Here is a 17,709-nt window from a genome sequence, read left to right as displayed (position 1 = left end):
CCCGCTAGTTTCTCAGTACTATCCTTCTCCCGAATCGGTAAGAAGTGGGCGGACTTTGTCAATCTATCGACGATTACCCATATCATGTCATGGCCTTTCGAGGTCCTGGGTAACTTCGTAATGAAGTCCATCGATATTTGTTCCCATTTCCAAGCGGGAATCTCGGGTTGTTGTAATAAACCCGACGGTTTTTGATACTCTGCCTTGACCTTCGCGCAGGTCAAGCATTTTCCAACATAGATAGCAATATCCTTTTTGAGGTTAGGCCACCAATAGTACTCCTTTAAGTCATGGTACATCTTATCTGATCCAGGATGGATCGAGTACTTTGACCTATGTGCTTCCTCAAAAATGAGATCTCGGAGACCTCCAAAGAATGGAACCCAAATTCTACCTGCAAAGTACAAAGTTCCATCTTCCTTCGGCACTAACTGTTTTTCCATGCCTTGAAGTGATTCTTCTAGAATATGCTCTTCCTTGAGCGCTTCTTGTTGTGCATTTTGAATTCGTGCGGTAAGATCTGTGTGAATCGTCATCTCTAGTGCTCGCACTCTTAGTGTTTTAACTCGTTCCTTGCGGCTCAAGGCGTCTGCTACAACGTTTGCCTTGCCCGGATGGTACTTGATCTCACAGTCATAGTCGTTCAATAATTCAACCCAGCGTCGCTGACGCATATTTAATTCTTTTTGGTTGAATATGTGTTGTAGACTCCTATGATCTGTGAAAATAGTGCACTGTGTACCATATAAGTAATGCCGCCAAATTTTCAAAGCAAATACCACCGCGCCTAACTCTAGGTCGTGAGTGGTATAGTTCTTCTCGTGAACTTTCAATTGGCGGGACGCGTACGCGATAACCTTTTCACGTTGCATGAGTACACAACCCAAACCTTGGTGCGAAGCATCACAGTATACTACAAAGTCATCGGTACCGTCAGGTAATGATAAGATTGGTGCGCTGCACAATTTGTCTTTAAGAAGTTGAAATGCTGCTTCTTGTTTCTCTCCCCAATCGAATTTCCTGTCTTTCTGTGTAAGAGAAGTTAGCGGTTGAGCAATCTTTGAAAAATTCTCGATAAACCTCCGATAATATCCCGCTAAGCCCAAAAATTGTCGCACTTCCGTAGGAGTCTTGGGCGCTTCCCAATTTTTAATCGAATCAATTTTCGACGGGTCTACTTGAATACCTTTCTCGTTCACTATATGCCCGAGAAATTGTACTTCACGAATCCAAAAATCACATTTGGAAAACTTCGCGTATAGTTTCTCCTTCTTGAGTAGTTCTAGGATGGTTCTCAAATGTTGTTCATGCTCGTCTGCCGATTGTGAGTATATCAAGATGTCGTCAATGAACACTATGACGAATTTGTCGAGATACGGCTTACACACGCGGTTCATTAAATCCATGAAGACCGCCGGTGCGTTCGTTAAACCAAAAGGCATAACGAGAAACTCGTAATGACCGTAACGAGTTCGAAAAGCCGTTTTCGGTACGCTTTCTTCTTGAATCCGTAACTGATGATACCCAGATCGTAAGTCTATTTTTGAATAAAAACTCGACCCTTGAAGTTGATCAAATAAGTCGTCAATCCTCGGTAGTGGATACCGATTCTTGATGGTGAGTTTATTCAACTCTCTGTAGTCGATACACATTCTGAATGTTCCGTCCTTCTTTTTCACAAAAAGAACTGGAGCTCCCCAAGGCGAGAAACTCGGTCTGATGAATCCCTTATCCAACAACTCTTGAAGTTGTGTGGACAATTCCTGCATTTCAGAAGGTGCTAATCGATACGGAGATTTAGCTACGGGTGCGGCTCCTGGTACCAAGTCGATGTGAAATTCGACTTGTCGATTAGGTGGTAGTCCTGGCAAGTCTTCAGGAAAGACTTCAGGAAACTCTTTTACTACCGGAATATCCGTCAACTTCGGTCCATCGGCCTTCTTGTCTACAACATGCGCTAGAAAGGCAATATAACCTTTCCGTAAGTATTTCTGTGCTTTCATGCAATTGATGATCCGTAATGGGGTGTCACGCTTCTCTCCATGTATAACAAGTGTCTCTTCGTTCGGTAGTGGTAGTCGAATTATCTTCTCGTGGCAAACGACTTCGGCTCGATTGTTGGATAGCCAATCCATGCCAACCACTACGTCGAAACTACCCAATTCAATGGGTAAGAGATCGATATTGAATTTTTGTTCACCAAGTTCTAAGGTACACTCCTTAACAACTTCTCCCGTCTCTATTAGTCTACCGTTAGCCAATTCTATAGAATATGGAACATCTAGCTTACTAGGTTCCAAGCCTAGAATATTTTTAAATTCTATAGAGATAAAACTAAAATCGGCTCCGGTATCAAATAATATGGATGCGAAATGATCATTGAGGAGAAACGTACCAGTGACCACATTAGGGTCTTGGCGCGCATCCTTGGCTCCAATCACAAAAGATCGACCACGAGCTTGGTTTTCTTTAGGACAATCTTTCTTGTAGTGATCTTTGCTTCCGCATCCAAAGCATCCTTGACCACGACCATTCCCGTTCCCATTCTTGTTATCAAATCCACTTCCCGATCCAGTATTATTTCCCGTTCCCCAACATGATTCAGCACGGTGGCCATTCTTGCCACACTTGTCACACTTGACAACCCGACAATCACCCACGTGATGATATTTGCATCGCTCACACTTAGGTAAAGTACCAGCGTACTTCTTAGGACCAGTGTCGTTTGTGGCTACAAACGCCCTTGCATCCTTTTGCGGGTTATTCTGTCGCCTGTTGTTGTTGTTGTTGTTGGGGTTATTGTTATTGTTGTTGTTGTTGTTACTGTTGTTGTTGTTATTATTATTATTACCGCGGGTTCCCTTCTTGAAATTCGAGTAATTCCTCTTCCCACGGTTGGAAGACTCGGCATGTGTTTCCTTTTTATCATCACCTTTCTCACCGAATACTTTCATCCTGACCCCGTCTTCAGTAAGACTCACGGCTATAGTCACAGCCTGAGTAATAGTCGTGGGTTCAGCTGCAGTAACCAAACTTCGAATCTTGTCAGAAAGTCCCCAGATGTAGCGTTCGATACGCTTGTATTCTGGTGTCGCAAGGTAAGGAATCACGCGGGACAGATCGTGAAACCTTTGCGTATATCCCGTGATATCAGCTCCGACCATGGTAAGGGTCCAAAACTCGTTCTCCAACTTCTGGAGTTCAGCACGAGAACAGTACTTATCCCTCATACGTTCCTTCAGTTCCTCCCAAGTTAACGCATAAGCAGCGTTATCACCCAAAGTTTGCACTTGTAAGTTCCACCATGTAAGGGCCTCGTTAAGAAACAAGCCAGTAACGAAAGTGACTTGTTGATTAGCGGAACATCTGCTCATTCTGATTGTGGAATCCGTTTTCTCAGTCCATCTCACGTAAGCCACAGCACCGCCTGTGCCATCGTAGTTGAGTGGCTTGCAGTCCAGAAACTGCTTGAATGTGCACCCTGTAATTGGACAACGGATTCTGAATGAGCAAATAGTGAATCGTACGAATAGATTTAGAAAGAAATTTGATGAGTTGTAATAAAACAACTAAACGTTACCCGTATTATTTGTTCCACCTGAAGGACCGCTTTGGCCCTGGCCTCCCGATCCGCCGGTGCCACCACTTTGTTCGACACGGGATGCCTCATACAGTGTGATAGCTTGGGCGATCCTCTGTTCTATTAGTGCATTTAATTCAGCCTCGTTTGTAGGCATCGGTGGTGGTGGGGGTGGATTAACTGTCCGTGTCCGTAAGACTCTCCTTGGTGGCATGATTCTTCCAAAGGAGAAATAGAATAAAGATTAGACGTTGATTTGATTTTTTTTTTTAAATAATTTTACTAAGCACAAAAAAAAATACATCTTTAACATTAATAGCAATATCACCAAGAAACATATAATGCGAGTAAATAAGTTAACATAAACAATAAGATATGTCCAACCAGACCACTCAGATGCATTTAATAGATAACACCAAGTTTTTCATATATATAGTCAACCGGTTACATTATCGTTTGAAAGGAAACAAAAAAATAGACTCGGGCTACATAACCCGGTCATACTAGTCTAGTACAACAAAAGAGATAACAAGGTCTTCCTTCCAACTGTGTGATCCGCTGCATGTCGGTTATCCTAAAAACTTGGTGGAGCATCAATATGTACACAAAACGGATATAGATACCCGTCCCAAAAGCACGATACCTGCAAACATAGTCTATGGTGGGGGGAATACTGGTGGTGGAATCGGGAATAATAGCCTGTGAACATCAGAAACCCTACCCTCCAAATCGAGCACCAAACGATGAAGGAACACACTCTGCTGCTCGAGCGCCAGAACACGGGTAGGTAGATCGACTGGTGGTATATCCACTGGTGGCATCTGGGGCGGTAGTGGGGGTAATGGTGGTGACCCTGGTGGTGGTGGTGGAGCCTGAAGTACCAAGCCAATAAGGTGGGTAAGTTCATCCTCGAGTTCACTAACTCGACGGATAACAAAATCTATCTGATGCTCGAGTGTCAGCACACGGGCACGTAACTCAGTAGTAGCAGCTGGGAAATGCAGTGGGTGGTATGGATCCGTCAAAGGCATAACATGAGGGGGTGAGTATGGCGCAGTAAGAGGCTCGACACTGGGTGGTATGTGTGCATGTCCGGATGGTCCGGCCTCATCAGTATGGTCAGTCGGTGGTATGATAGGTGCGAAGTGTATGAGGCGAACATGCTCGGGAGATGCATCTGGTGCAGGGACTGGAATAGGTACAAGGATGGCTGGCTCTGCTGGCATCATGTCATCCCCAAAGTCTACATGGCCCTGTAGTGCGGATGAGGTAACGGACGCATGAGTGGAAGCATCTGACTCGGTATCTGAATCAGAAGAGATAATAAAAATCGGGACCACCGGTGCTGGAACCTCTAGAATAACCAAATCATGAACATCCCCGTCTCCCAACTCGTCATCCAAATGCTCCACAGGAATCACAGGGACTACAGCGTCGTCCTCCTCGTCAAGGTCGTCAATGAAGGGCATAATAGCAAGGGGAAGAACATCCCATGGTATAACCTCGACCACATGTTCACCCTCCGGGTGACCTATGATAACTACGTCGTTGTATATAGGGGGAATAGCTAACACATCATCATCGATGATCTCGCCCAGAAGTGCGAACGGCTGGAAATCATCCATGTCGCTGTCAGAAGTAGTGTCGCTATCAGATAAGATGACCTGAACCTCCAGCACATAGTCATCGTCGGAGGATAGCTCCATCGGGTCTACGTCGTCGTATATGTTGCTTCCTTCAGAGGAAGACATGATATCCTGAGAAATAAGTTGTTCGACACGTATGAATATTTGTTATTTTACATACATACACAAAAATGTATTTTTCACATAATGTTCATTTTAAGTTATCCTAATTGAGTTGTGTGGATTAACTTAAAGTTGCATGTCTACCATCTAGATGACTAAGACACTAATGTCCTTGCTTGATTTGTATGAGATGAATTCTTGTTGAAAATGGACCATGAAAAATGTTTATGCAAATGAAAACATTTGTTTGTATTTAACTGATTTTCGTGAGAGATCCCTAGTGATTGTAGACTTAGACTCGATAAAGAATCCTGGTTCACTACAATCGATGCTCTGATACCAAACTGTCACACCCGCTCGTAGCGGAAGCGCGAGGTGTGATCTGTATGGTTTTCATTGCATAAATATCGATGTACATGAACAAACTATATGAATAAAACATACTCCATTGCCATTACATAAGTTTTTCAAAAGATTACAACATAAGTTTAGTGTGTCGGTTACAAACCATTAACATAAAAGTAAAGTGTTATTGTTTCATACATTAACATGAAATAAACTACTAAGGTTTAAACCATCATATTTCCGCAAAGAGGCGGAATATAACAGTTAAACCCTCCAAAAGATGGCATGGAGTTCTGGTACTTGTTATCTTGACTGAGAATCCCAACATGGTCCTTTAATTCCCTGAAATACATGTTAAGTTTGGAAAACATCAACAAAAGTTGGCGAATTCATGCAGTTTAGTTGTAAAAGATGTATTTAAAATGTAAGTTGTAGTATGTAAAGCGTCAATGAAATCGTTGATCATTAATGTTTTGCAAGGACATTAATATGTGTGACGAAAAAGGAAGCAATCCAACCCTAGACGATTTTATGCCGATTCCTATCGACTGGGACACAAAAGCACTCTTCCGTATGGGTCCACGACCAAGAGTGGGGCTCGCCAAAACCCATTAGATCTAACCACTTGTACCTAGGTCCAAACTGGATTAATGGTGCTTAGATGTATAACCCTAATTCGCACATGATCTAAGGTGTTTCATTCCCTAACTTTAACATACGTTGAACATGTATTTTCCCCGATAGTTGTAAAGTTGTAAAACATTTAAATGAATAGGGGACATGAACTCACAGTATCGCGTCCTGTGAATAGATGAAAATAAGATCTCACGTGCGGTCGTCCTGAATAGCTTTGCGACCTACAAATGTCCTTATTTTTGTTAGACACTTCGGTCTTTGTAAGTAACTTGAGTACAAGTCTTGTGTCTTATTTGTGTGTAAGACTTGTATGTCTATACTGTTCATTGAACGGTGTATTTAGATGAATGAGTTGTTAATCTGTTATATATATATATATATTTCACCAAATATATACATATATGTCATCTTGTATCATGTGAGTTGTATAGTCGGATTTAGTCCTCTTAATCTCGTGTCTTATATGTATCAATTGTATGATTGTGTTTACAATAATGGTATCATTGGGCCGAGCCCATGTTTTCATGTTTTTGGGCCCCAAATAGTGTTGGGCCTAAATAGTGTTGGGCCTCAAATAGTGTTGGGCCTCAAATAGTGTTGGGCTTGAATAGTGTTGGGCCTCAAATAGTGTTGGGCTTAAATAGTGTTGGGCTTGAATAGTGTTGGGCTTGAATAGTGTTGGGCTCGAATAGTGTTGGGCTTAAATAGTGTTGGGCCTTGGCCCATATGTTTGGTATTGGGCTTGGCCCATGTGTTTTTGATATTGGGCTTAGCCCATGCCTTTATGTTAAGCCCATTAAGTATAATAAGCCCATTTGTTATAAAATAGCCCACTAGTATAATAAGCCTTTCATTTTTATAAAAACCTTTTTATAAAAATTTACTAAGTACATTTGTTAGTAAATAAAAACATACTAGTTTTTGTAAGTTTATAAACATCCGAAAATTTGTTATCGATAGCATATTTATATTTCGTGTCGAAAGATCGTCTAAACATCGTAGTAACTCTTCGGATTGGCAATTCACTTATGTAGTCGTCCGTCGTTCATTTTGACCATAAATGGTGTCCGATTATTTGAATCGTCCGTAACTCGTTTTAAGGCGTAAATATGTGAAGTCTTGTAAGACTTTAGTCGAAATGTTTATTGTGTTCATTTGTATCATTGTATTCAAGTTCCTAGTTATAATACATATAACTAATACAAACATATAACACATAGCCCTTAAGTTGTTAAGTTAACTAAATATATATTTTCTCAAAAATATATATTTATATCAAACTTTGATTTTATAAAAACTATTCTTAAAAATCTTTTAATCTAATAAAGATTTTGTCAAAACTAATAGTTTTTATAACTTATGATTTTTAAGAAAACTTAGCCATATTTTATTAGAAATATGGACTTTGCAATGTTTTAAAAAAAAACATCTTTTCTTATAAAATCACCACCAATCTTCTCATATTTTTCTTAATAAAAACATAAGAGATTTATAACATAACTTATCAAGATGAACTCATAATCATGTAGGGTTTTGGTATGATCTTTACATATGTTTACTAGTCCAAAAATCACATTTTACTTCTAGTTTTAACAAGCTTTTTATAAAAACCCATCTTGTATGTTTTATTTTTATAACTTGTAAAAGCATTATTTTTAGTTAACCACTTTATATACTTTAACAAAAAACAAAGATCATGATCATCCATCTAATCTTTCATGTTTAACAAAACCCTTAAACACTTTCATGAACACTTGTTAGATTATGTTTTTAAACATCATCTAACAAGTTATTTGTATGCTAACCATCAAAACTAGATCAAATATGCAAGTAATCATCAATAAATCACAACATAAACACACTTTTATATTATGATTATTATTTTGCTTCTTTATATTTTCATCTTATTTTGTATTGTTGTTTTAGTTATAAGTTGTTCTTTAACAATAAATACATAAACAAGTATGAAAATAAAGGATTTAGAAGGCTCACTTCTAGCTCTTGGCTAGGGATGATCTAGGTGAAAATGAAGAGCAAAGAATATGAAGATTTGATGGTTGAAAGCCCTTAGATGGATGGAAATGCTTGCTTCTACTTGTGGTTGTCTTAGATCCTCCTAAGTTCCATGAAAATGCATCTTGATCATCATGAAAGTGGCTTGAAAATGAAGATGGGGGAAGGGTGTTCTTGACCGAAAATGGGGTATGTTTGGGAGCTTTTGGTGTTGTGAAAATGGAAGGGTGAAATGCATGAATGAAAAGCTTAGGAATGAAGTAACTAGTTACTAGTAATGATCATAATTCACCACTTGCATCCACTTGCAAGACTTTAGTAACCATCTAGGATATTTGTGGTAACAAGTAAAAAAAAATGGGTCCCACAAAGGGGTGTTGCAACCGTGAATGGGGGGGGGGTTCCCTTTGCTTTTCCTTCTTGAATTACTTAGTAAAAATGTTAGAGTTCTTAGTTAGATGTTTTAGGTAGTTTATAAGTATAAGTGTTTAAGTGTTTAAAGGGTGTTAGATGATCATTACTAGACCATAATGATCCAACTAACACTAGATGATCATTAAAAAAAAGATTTGACATTGTTCGGATAATTGTTTCGATTTGTTTCGGTTAGATGTTATTTGAACGCTAAGTTGCGAAACTTGTGTGAATTGATGTAGTTATTGGCTCGGATGATACCCAAATGTATCCTCTCATGAATTATATGTCAAATAATATTTTTACATGTCGTAAAAATATTAGAAAGCTGATTTTCAGCAGAATTTCTGCGGAAAAGTGTTGAAATCATCGCTTTTAGTGCTTTTCGGGCAATTTTTAGTGTTATCGGCCTTCGGAAAGGATTTAAATCAAACTCTTGTATTCCTAGTTAGGGTTTAATATATATAAGATGTTGGACTTTCGTCTAAGTCCTAAAGATGTCGTTTAGATGATTTATGCGGATTCTGCTTTTTCGTCAGAATACTAGTTTATTAGGTGCTTTTCTAGTAGTTTCGATGCATTGTTTAAACTGTTCCAAATGTACTTAATAAAAATGAGTCATATGCATCCTAAGTAAGTATTCCTTGAGTATTCTATGTGTATGTCACGAAACAAGCAGTTCGGATATTCAAAATGAATAAAAATGTAGCTAAAAATATAGCTAAAATGAGTATTTTAAGTGTGAAAAGTTACCGTAAAGTGGCAGTTGTCACAAAAGGGAAAAGCCATACGGTCCGTAAGGGAGTCTCAAAATTCACTATAAATAGCAGACATTGGCAGTAGCTTTCTGGAGTTAAAACGACGTTGATACGCTCTGTGTATGTCGAGATAGATCAGTTACAACATAATTAAACACACACAGGTATCGAAACGCTGCCGCAAAACAGGGTAATCACTCGATCGCTATTACGATTCATTTTCCAAGATCAATATATCCAATGGATGTTTAAGTGCCGCCCACATAGGGTTATACTTTGTCGTTTGTCGTTAAATCGATGAATGTTTAAGTATTGCACTTTGTCGTTCGTTGTGAGAATTTGATCTTATGAGTTATCGTGACTGCTGTATTGATCACTAACCCGGTTTTGTGTGCATTATTATTATAAATTAGGTTAACAAGGCTAAATCATATTCTGTCTGTGTTAAATCTACAATGTGAGTCATTCTTCTTTTTATCAACTGTTTTACAATACTCCAAATCATTTTTCAGAATTATAATTACAGTGATTAAGTTTATGTAATCACCAAATTACAGCCAGTATGTGGGGTATTGTGCACATTACTACTGTTTTTATCACTTTAGGTGGGCGAACCAAAAATTAAGTGATACGTCATTCATTGGGGCAGCCAATGGTGATATGACCACTGTCACAGATTTGGTCGAGTGACAAATACTGTGGGTAGTTGGTAGATATCAGAAACATATGTAAAAACTCTTAATACTGTGAATTATAACAAATGTGTCGTTTTCAGTAAAACCGAATGATTCACTCAGTATTTCCCGCTGACAAAAACTTTTTCAAACATGTTTCAGGTGATCTATTGTAAATCAGGAAAAGTGCTGGGGAGGCATTTCAAGCTTAAGAAAGTGGCTCAGTATAAAATGAAGAAATATGTTTTGAAATAAAGATTTATCAGAAAAATCTTATTATTGTAAATTATCGGGGTTTTATCCCGAGTTGTGAAATAAAATAATCGGGAAAAGTTTTTAGCTTTACAACGATCCTGATGTTAAAATTCCTTTGCTAAACTCAAATAAATAAATATCACGGGATTTCTGTCCCGCGGCTCCTGAAACGGGTCAAACCGGGTCGGGGGCCGTGACAGAAATAAGGTGGTATCAGAGCCACTGTGTTAAGCTAATCAAGTATTTAAAAGATACTTAATTTTTCCTGATTACGATTATGTGATTATGTATTTTATTAACTGACTATTTGTTAGTTACAGTATGGGTAAGCAAAAGCTGCAAGATATCTATCTTAAATTAGATAGGTCAGTCTACGAAGAGGGAAGTTCATCCAAAACCAAACCTTCAAAACTCCCTACAATTCCTGAAGAGGGAATATTTGTGCGAAAAGCGCAATATGAGAAACCGCTTTCTCCTAGAAAAAGGAGTATGATTATTAAGAAAAGTAAAGAGCAAATCCGAGAAAAGAGGATTAAAAAGGAAACCCAGGAATTAATCAATAAATCACCTTGGGAAGATAAGCTAGATGAGAAATGGGTAAATTTGTATATGCTAGCCACTGTAGCAGAACATGCAAATCTTTAAGTACCCTAAGTCTAGTAATAGCATTTCTCAGTAAATACATAAATAAATCCGAGTGTGTTCTTTCCTGTTATTTTGTACAAATAGTGGGCAATAAAACTTCAAATATTTATTTGTTAAACTTTGTTCCAAAGTTTTAACTTAGCCTTTTTGTGCATTTTGCATATATGCTACACAGCATGAGTGAGATATCTGAAGCCTTTCAGAACCTCAATCTTTACCCGGTGAATGTAGAATTTTCCCAACATATTACCGGATACTTTGCTGATGTGGAACAACCTGTAGAATTCCATGCTCCACCTTTGACAAAGCCAAAACGGAAGAAAAAGAAGAATTATGTATGGGGGAATCGTATACGTAGGAAAAAGCCAGCTCCAAAACTTCCTAAAAGAAACAATCCTTTAGAAACAGAAAAAGAAACTGGTAAACAGCAGGAGATGGAAACTGAAATCGAGGGGGATTCTAGGCAAATGGGAATACAGTTTGAGGAGTATTCTAAGGAAATAGAAATGGAAGTTGGACAAGGTTCTAGACCAAATCAGATGGAAATTGGAGAGAGCTCCAACCAAAACCAGGGAATAACTTTTCAGGAGAAAATAGATTTTCTATTGGTAAGCTGTGAGATTATTCAGCCTGTCAATACTAATATTTTCACCTATCCTATTGAAAATCCACTCCCTATGAACTTTGAACCAGCAATCCCAGAACCAATAGTCCACGCTCAACCTGTAGAAATGGACGAATGGTGGACGAATGATTGCCAATTTCAAAATATTGTCAACGATCCTTATTCCTTCCTTCCACAATTCGATCCAGAACCCCTACCTAATCCACCAATGAGCCATGAGAATATGGCCGAACTGCGCCATTTTGGTGAAGAATTGATGGATGCAGGAAATAGAATCAGAGAAATAGGGGGACAAATTGCCTGGAAATATGATGAAAGGGAACTTCGTTTTTAGGACGACAAGTGACAAGAGATAGGAGGATGGTAAAACTATAGTTGTGAAATAATAAAATCAGTTTGTAAATACTACAAATAAAACGTTGTAAAATATTGGTGTGTAGTGATGCATACTATAACATATATAAAATGGAATCGAGAAATCGATAGTTTTGACTATACGTGTATTGTAAATTGTTTGATTGTTGTATAATTGCTATTTATCAGATACTAATTAAAAATTATATATATTATCAGATGGCAAATATTGGTAATGAACCGGTAAATGAAGTTAATCAGTCAGAGCAACATCCAGGAGATCAATATATGACTAGACAGGATATCGAAAATATTGTTGCTCAAGGGATAACTAATGCTATTCCAGCAATCGTTGCTGCTGTGAAAAATCCAATCGAACCGCAACATATCATTCCTAGTAAACGTACTACTGAAGATAACTTCAGTAATAGTATAAACGGGGGTAATAATCATGTTAATCATGATAATGAATCCCAGCACACGCCGCTCCCTAAGAAAAGGAAGGCTGCAACGCCTGGTTGCACTTTCAAAGAATTCCTTGCTTGTAAACCCACTGAATTTGCAGGCAATGAAGGGGCAACTGCATCGCTGCGTTGGTTAGAGAAAACCGAGGCAGTAAGTGCAATAAGTAAGTGTGCCAAAGATGATCAAGTCATGTACGCATCAAATCTGTTTAAAGAAGGAGCACTCGAATGGTGGAACACTGTGTTACAAGCTAAAGGAAGAGATAGGGCTTATGCTATGACTTGGGAAGAAATTAAGAATTTGGTAGAAATAAAATTCCGTCCTGAGTATGAAAAGGAACAAATGGCAAATAAGTTCCTAAATCATCGGATGATAGGTGTAGATTGTCGTGGTTATACTTCGACATTCTTTGAATATGCTAGAGTGGTACCAACACTGGCTTCGCCAGAACCGGTACTTATTTCTCGCTATATTTGGGGATTAATTAGCGAAATTCGCAATATCGTTAAGGCTGCAAGACCTCGCACTATTGACGATGCAGTAGAATTAGCTAACACCTTAACTGACGAACTGATACGCACAAGAGATGAAGACAGAAAGAAGGAACTAGCTCAGAAAATTACCCAAGGATTTAGGGTGGGTAATAGTAGTAATTTCAAGAAAAAAGGAGCAGGGCAATCTTCGACTTTGCCATTCTGCAAAATTTGCAAAAAGAATCATTTTGGAAAATGTAATAAAATTTGCAATTTTTGCAAATCAATAGTACATCGTGAAGAAAACTGCAGAAGGAAATCCATAATTTGTTACAATTGTGGAGAAGCCGGACATTTCAAAATAGAATGTCCTAAGTTAGTCAAACCCGTAGACAACAAACCTAAGGCGAGCGAAGGAGCTACTAAGAAGAACGTCAGAGCATTCCAGCTAACCACTCAAGAAGCAGAGCTCATTCCGGATAGGGATGGCAATCAAACCCGCACCCGCTGGGTAAACCCGAAAACCGACACATTTGGGACGGGTTTGGGTTCAGTTAATCGGGTTTGGGACGGATTTGGGAATAGTTTTTATTTTTTTCGCGGGTTTGGGACAGGTTTGGGACTTAGTGATATACCCGTTTACCCGACCCAATTACCCGATAAAGTGTACCCGTTTACCCGATTGTATACCCGATATAATTTCTTTTATATTATTAAATATGTATATATATATGATACATCCATTTTTTACACATATAGGTATTCTATTCCGTATACATTGTAGTTATTTGATATATATTTTTATAATGACAATACAAAATATAACCGGTTAGTAGTTACCCGATAAATACCCAATGGGTTTTGAGATGAGTATATCCAACGAGTAATCTTTTTAAATTAACGGGTTTACCCGAAACCCGCGGGTATACCCGATACTCGATGGGTATTTACCCGCTAGAAACCCGACGGGTTTTGGGACGGGTTTGGGACAAGCTTATCTAACCGGGTTTGGGATTACCTAAACCCGTCCCAAACCCGACCCATTGCCATCCCTAATTCCGGATGTCATAGCCGGTACGTTTTTAGTTCACAACGTTTATGCAAAAGTATTATTTGACTCTGGTGTAAACCAAAGTTTTATAAATACTTCATTCTGCCAAGCTTTTAAGTTACCCTTAACTACCGTTAGGCAGATTTTTACAGTTGAAACCGCAGATGGGAATTCGGTAAAAATCAATCAGGTTTTGCAAAAGGTAGAAATAGAACTTGCAGGTCATAAATTTACTGCAAACCTATTACCAATGAAATTAGCTGAATTTGATGTCGTGTTAGGAATGGATTGGTTAATAGCCAACCATGCTCAAATCATTTGTGATAAAAACACTATAGAAATTCAATCACCTACTGGAGAAGTAATCATGATTACAGGAGATAAACCTCGAAAGCCACTGAAGTTCATATCAGTAATGAAAGTTGCTAATTATGAACGGAAACAAGGAATAGTATATATGATTTCAGTAATCATTAGTACTAAAGGTAAAGAACTTAAGGAAATTCCTGTAGTCTCAGAGTACCCAGATGTATTTCCAGAAGATTTACCTGGGTTACCACCAGACAGGGAGGTAGAATTTAGGATTCATCTAATTCCAGGAACTACACCGATAACCAAGGCACCCTACCGATTAGCTCCCACCGAAATGCTAGAATTGAAGAAGCAATTAGATGAATTACTAAGCAAAGAATTTATACAACCTAGTTCATCCCCTTGGGGTGCACCAGTATTGTTTGTGAAAAAGAAAGATGGATCGATGAGAATGTGTATCGATTATAGAGAGTTGAATAAGGTTACAATTAAGAATCGATACCCATTACCTAGAATTGATGATCTTTTTGATCAATTACAAGGCGCCAAATATTTTTCTAAGATAGACTTGCGCTCCGGATATCATCAATTAAAGGTTCAAGAAGAGGACATACCTAAAACTGCTTTTAGAACTAGGTATGGACATTATGAGTTTACAGTCATGCCCTTTGGGTTAACTAATGCACCTGCAGCATTTATGGACATGATGAACAGGATCTGTAAACCATATCTGGATAAATTTGTAATTGTTTTCATCGACGATATACTTATTTATTCAAAAAGTCAGGTCGAACATTGTCAGCACCTGCATGCACTCTTAACTTTGTTAAAAAAAGAAAAGTTGTACGCCAAATTCTCGAAGTGTGAATTTTGGCTACAAGAAGTGCAATTCTTAGGACACATGGTGAATCACGAAGGAATTCACGTAGATCCTGCTAAGATAGAAGCAATTACCAATTGGAAGGTTCCGCAAACTGCAATGGAAATTAGAAGTTTTATAGGTTTAGCCGGGTATTATAGACGGTTTATTAAGGATTTTTCCAAGATAGCTGTACCATTAACTAAGCTAACCTGTAAAGCCACTAAGTTTGAATGGGGACCTAAACAAGAAGAAGCCTTCAGAATCTTAAAGCAGAAATTAACCAATGCTACAATCCTAGCCTTACCAGAAGGAACAGAAGACTTTGAAGTATACTGTGATGCTTCAAAATTAGGATTGGATGTGTGTTAATGCAACGGAAGAAGGTAATTGCATATGCTTCCAGACAATTGAAAAAGCACGAGGAAAACTATACAACTCATGATTTAGAATTGGGAGCTATAGTTTTTGCCCTTAAGATATGGAGACATTATCTGTATGGAAGTAAATTTACTGTTTATACAGATCATAAAAGTTTAAGGTATATATTTGGGCAAAAAGAGTTAAATATGAGACAAAGAAGATGGATGGAAATCCTGAGTGATTACGACTGTGATATTCAATATCACGAAGGAAAGGCAAACGTAGTCGCAGATGCCTTAAGTCGTAAGTATCATGAGAAGCAGAGGCGAGTCCGTGCCCTTAGAATAAATCTACAAATAGATTTAATGGAACAACTGAAAGAAATTCAGGAAACGGCAATCAAGGACGATGCCGAAGGAATGAAAGGTTACCTAAAAGAATTGGAACAAGGAAATGATGGAATTTGGAAATTCCACAAAAGCAGAATTTGGGTACCTAAACAGGGAAATTTAAGATTAAAGATTTTAGAGGAAGCTCATAAATCTAGGTATACTATACACCCATGAAACAATAAGATGTACCAAGATTTAAGAAAGAATTTTTGGTGGATAGGAATGAAAAAGGATATAGCCGAATACGTGTCTAAGTGTCTAACCTGTTCACAAGTTAAAGCCGAACATCAGAAACCTTCAGGTCTACTACAACAGTTAGAAATGCCTATATGGAAATGGGAACTCATAACAATGGACTTTGTTACTAAGTTACCCAAAACCAGAAAAGGTAATGATTCCATTTGGGTAATTGTGGATCGATTAACCAAATCCGCTCATTTTCTACCAATAAAGGAAACCTTTAGCATGGAAAGGTTAGCCAAGTTGTACGTAAATGAAATAGTATCTTTACATGGAGTCCCACTCTCCATTGTGTCGGATAGAGATAGTCATTTCACTTCCCGTTTCTGGACAAGCTTCCAAGAAGCAATGGGAACCCGACTCAATTTAAGTACTGCATATCATCCACAAACAGACGGACAAAGTGAAAGGACGATCCAAACTTTGGAAGACATGCTCCGAGCATGTGTAATTGACTTTGGTGGTAACTGGGATAACCATTTACCATTAATCGAATTCTCCTATAACAATAGTTATCACTCAAGCATCGAAGCTGCGCCATTCGAAGCACTGTATGGACGCAAGTGTAGAACTCCCGTATGTTGGGCAGAAATAGGAGAAAGTCAATTATCAGGTCCAGAAATCGTGCAAGAAACCACAGATAAGATAACACAAATCAAGGAAAGACTAAAAACAGCCAGAGATCGCCAGAAAAGCTATGCAGACAACCGCCGCAAGCCACTCGAATTCCATATAGGAGACAAAGTACTTTTGAAAGTATCTCCTTGGAAAGGAGTAATACGATTCGGTAAGAAAGGAAAACTGAGTCCAAGATATGTTGGACCATTCCCAGTAATCCAACGAATAGGACCAGTTGCTTATCGCTTACAACTACCAGAAGAACTAGCGGGAGTACATGATGTATTTCATGTATCCAATCTCAAGAAATGTCTATCAGACGAATCCCTGGTAGTACCTCTTCAAGATGTGGAGGTAAATGAAAAGCTGAAATTCATAGAGAAACCTTTACAAATAGAAGACCGGAAAGTCAAGTTTCTCAAGCACAAGCGACTTGTTCTAGTCAAAGTCAAATGGAATTCAAAGAGGGGACCAGAATATACTTGGGAACTGGAGTCAGAAATGAAGCGGAAATATCCTCATCTATTTCAATGAATCTCGAGGACGAGATTTTTCTTAAGGTGGGGAGGATGTAACAACTCTCATTAAAATCAATAATTAGAATGATGATTAGTCAATAAGAAAACCCTAATTGAGACACCCAAGTAATTCCGCACTAACCCTAAAATTTTCGAAACAATCGGAATCAGGATCAGGGCCCCTAAAACTCAGGGGGGTAAAACCTAGTTGATAATTATCTAATTAAATTGCTGTCACAATTGAAATTCGATTTTTAGATGATTCATGCAAGCTAGTCCCTTTTCCAGCTAGCCTAGGTATATAGACTGCACCCTTTACGGACCGTAAAGGGAAAAGCCATACGGTCCGTAAGGGAGTCTCAAAATTCACT

The sequence above is a fragment of the Helianthus annuus genome, chromosome 13 (genome assembly GCF_002127325.2).
Source record: "Helianthus annuus cultivar XRQ/B chromosome 13, HanXRQr2.0-SUNRISE, whole genome shotgun sequence".
NCBI lineage: Eukaryota > Viridiplantae > Streptophyta > Magnoliopsida > Asterales > Asteraceae > Helianthus > Helianthus annuus.
The sequence above is the reverse complement of the archived record's forward strand: the minus strand, read 5'-3'. Positions refer to the sequence as shown.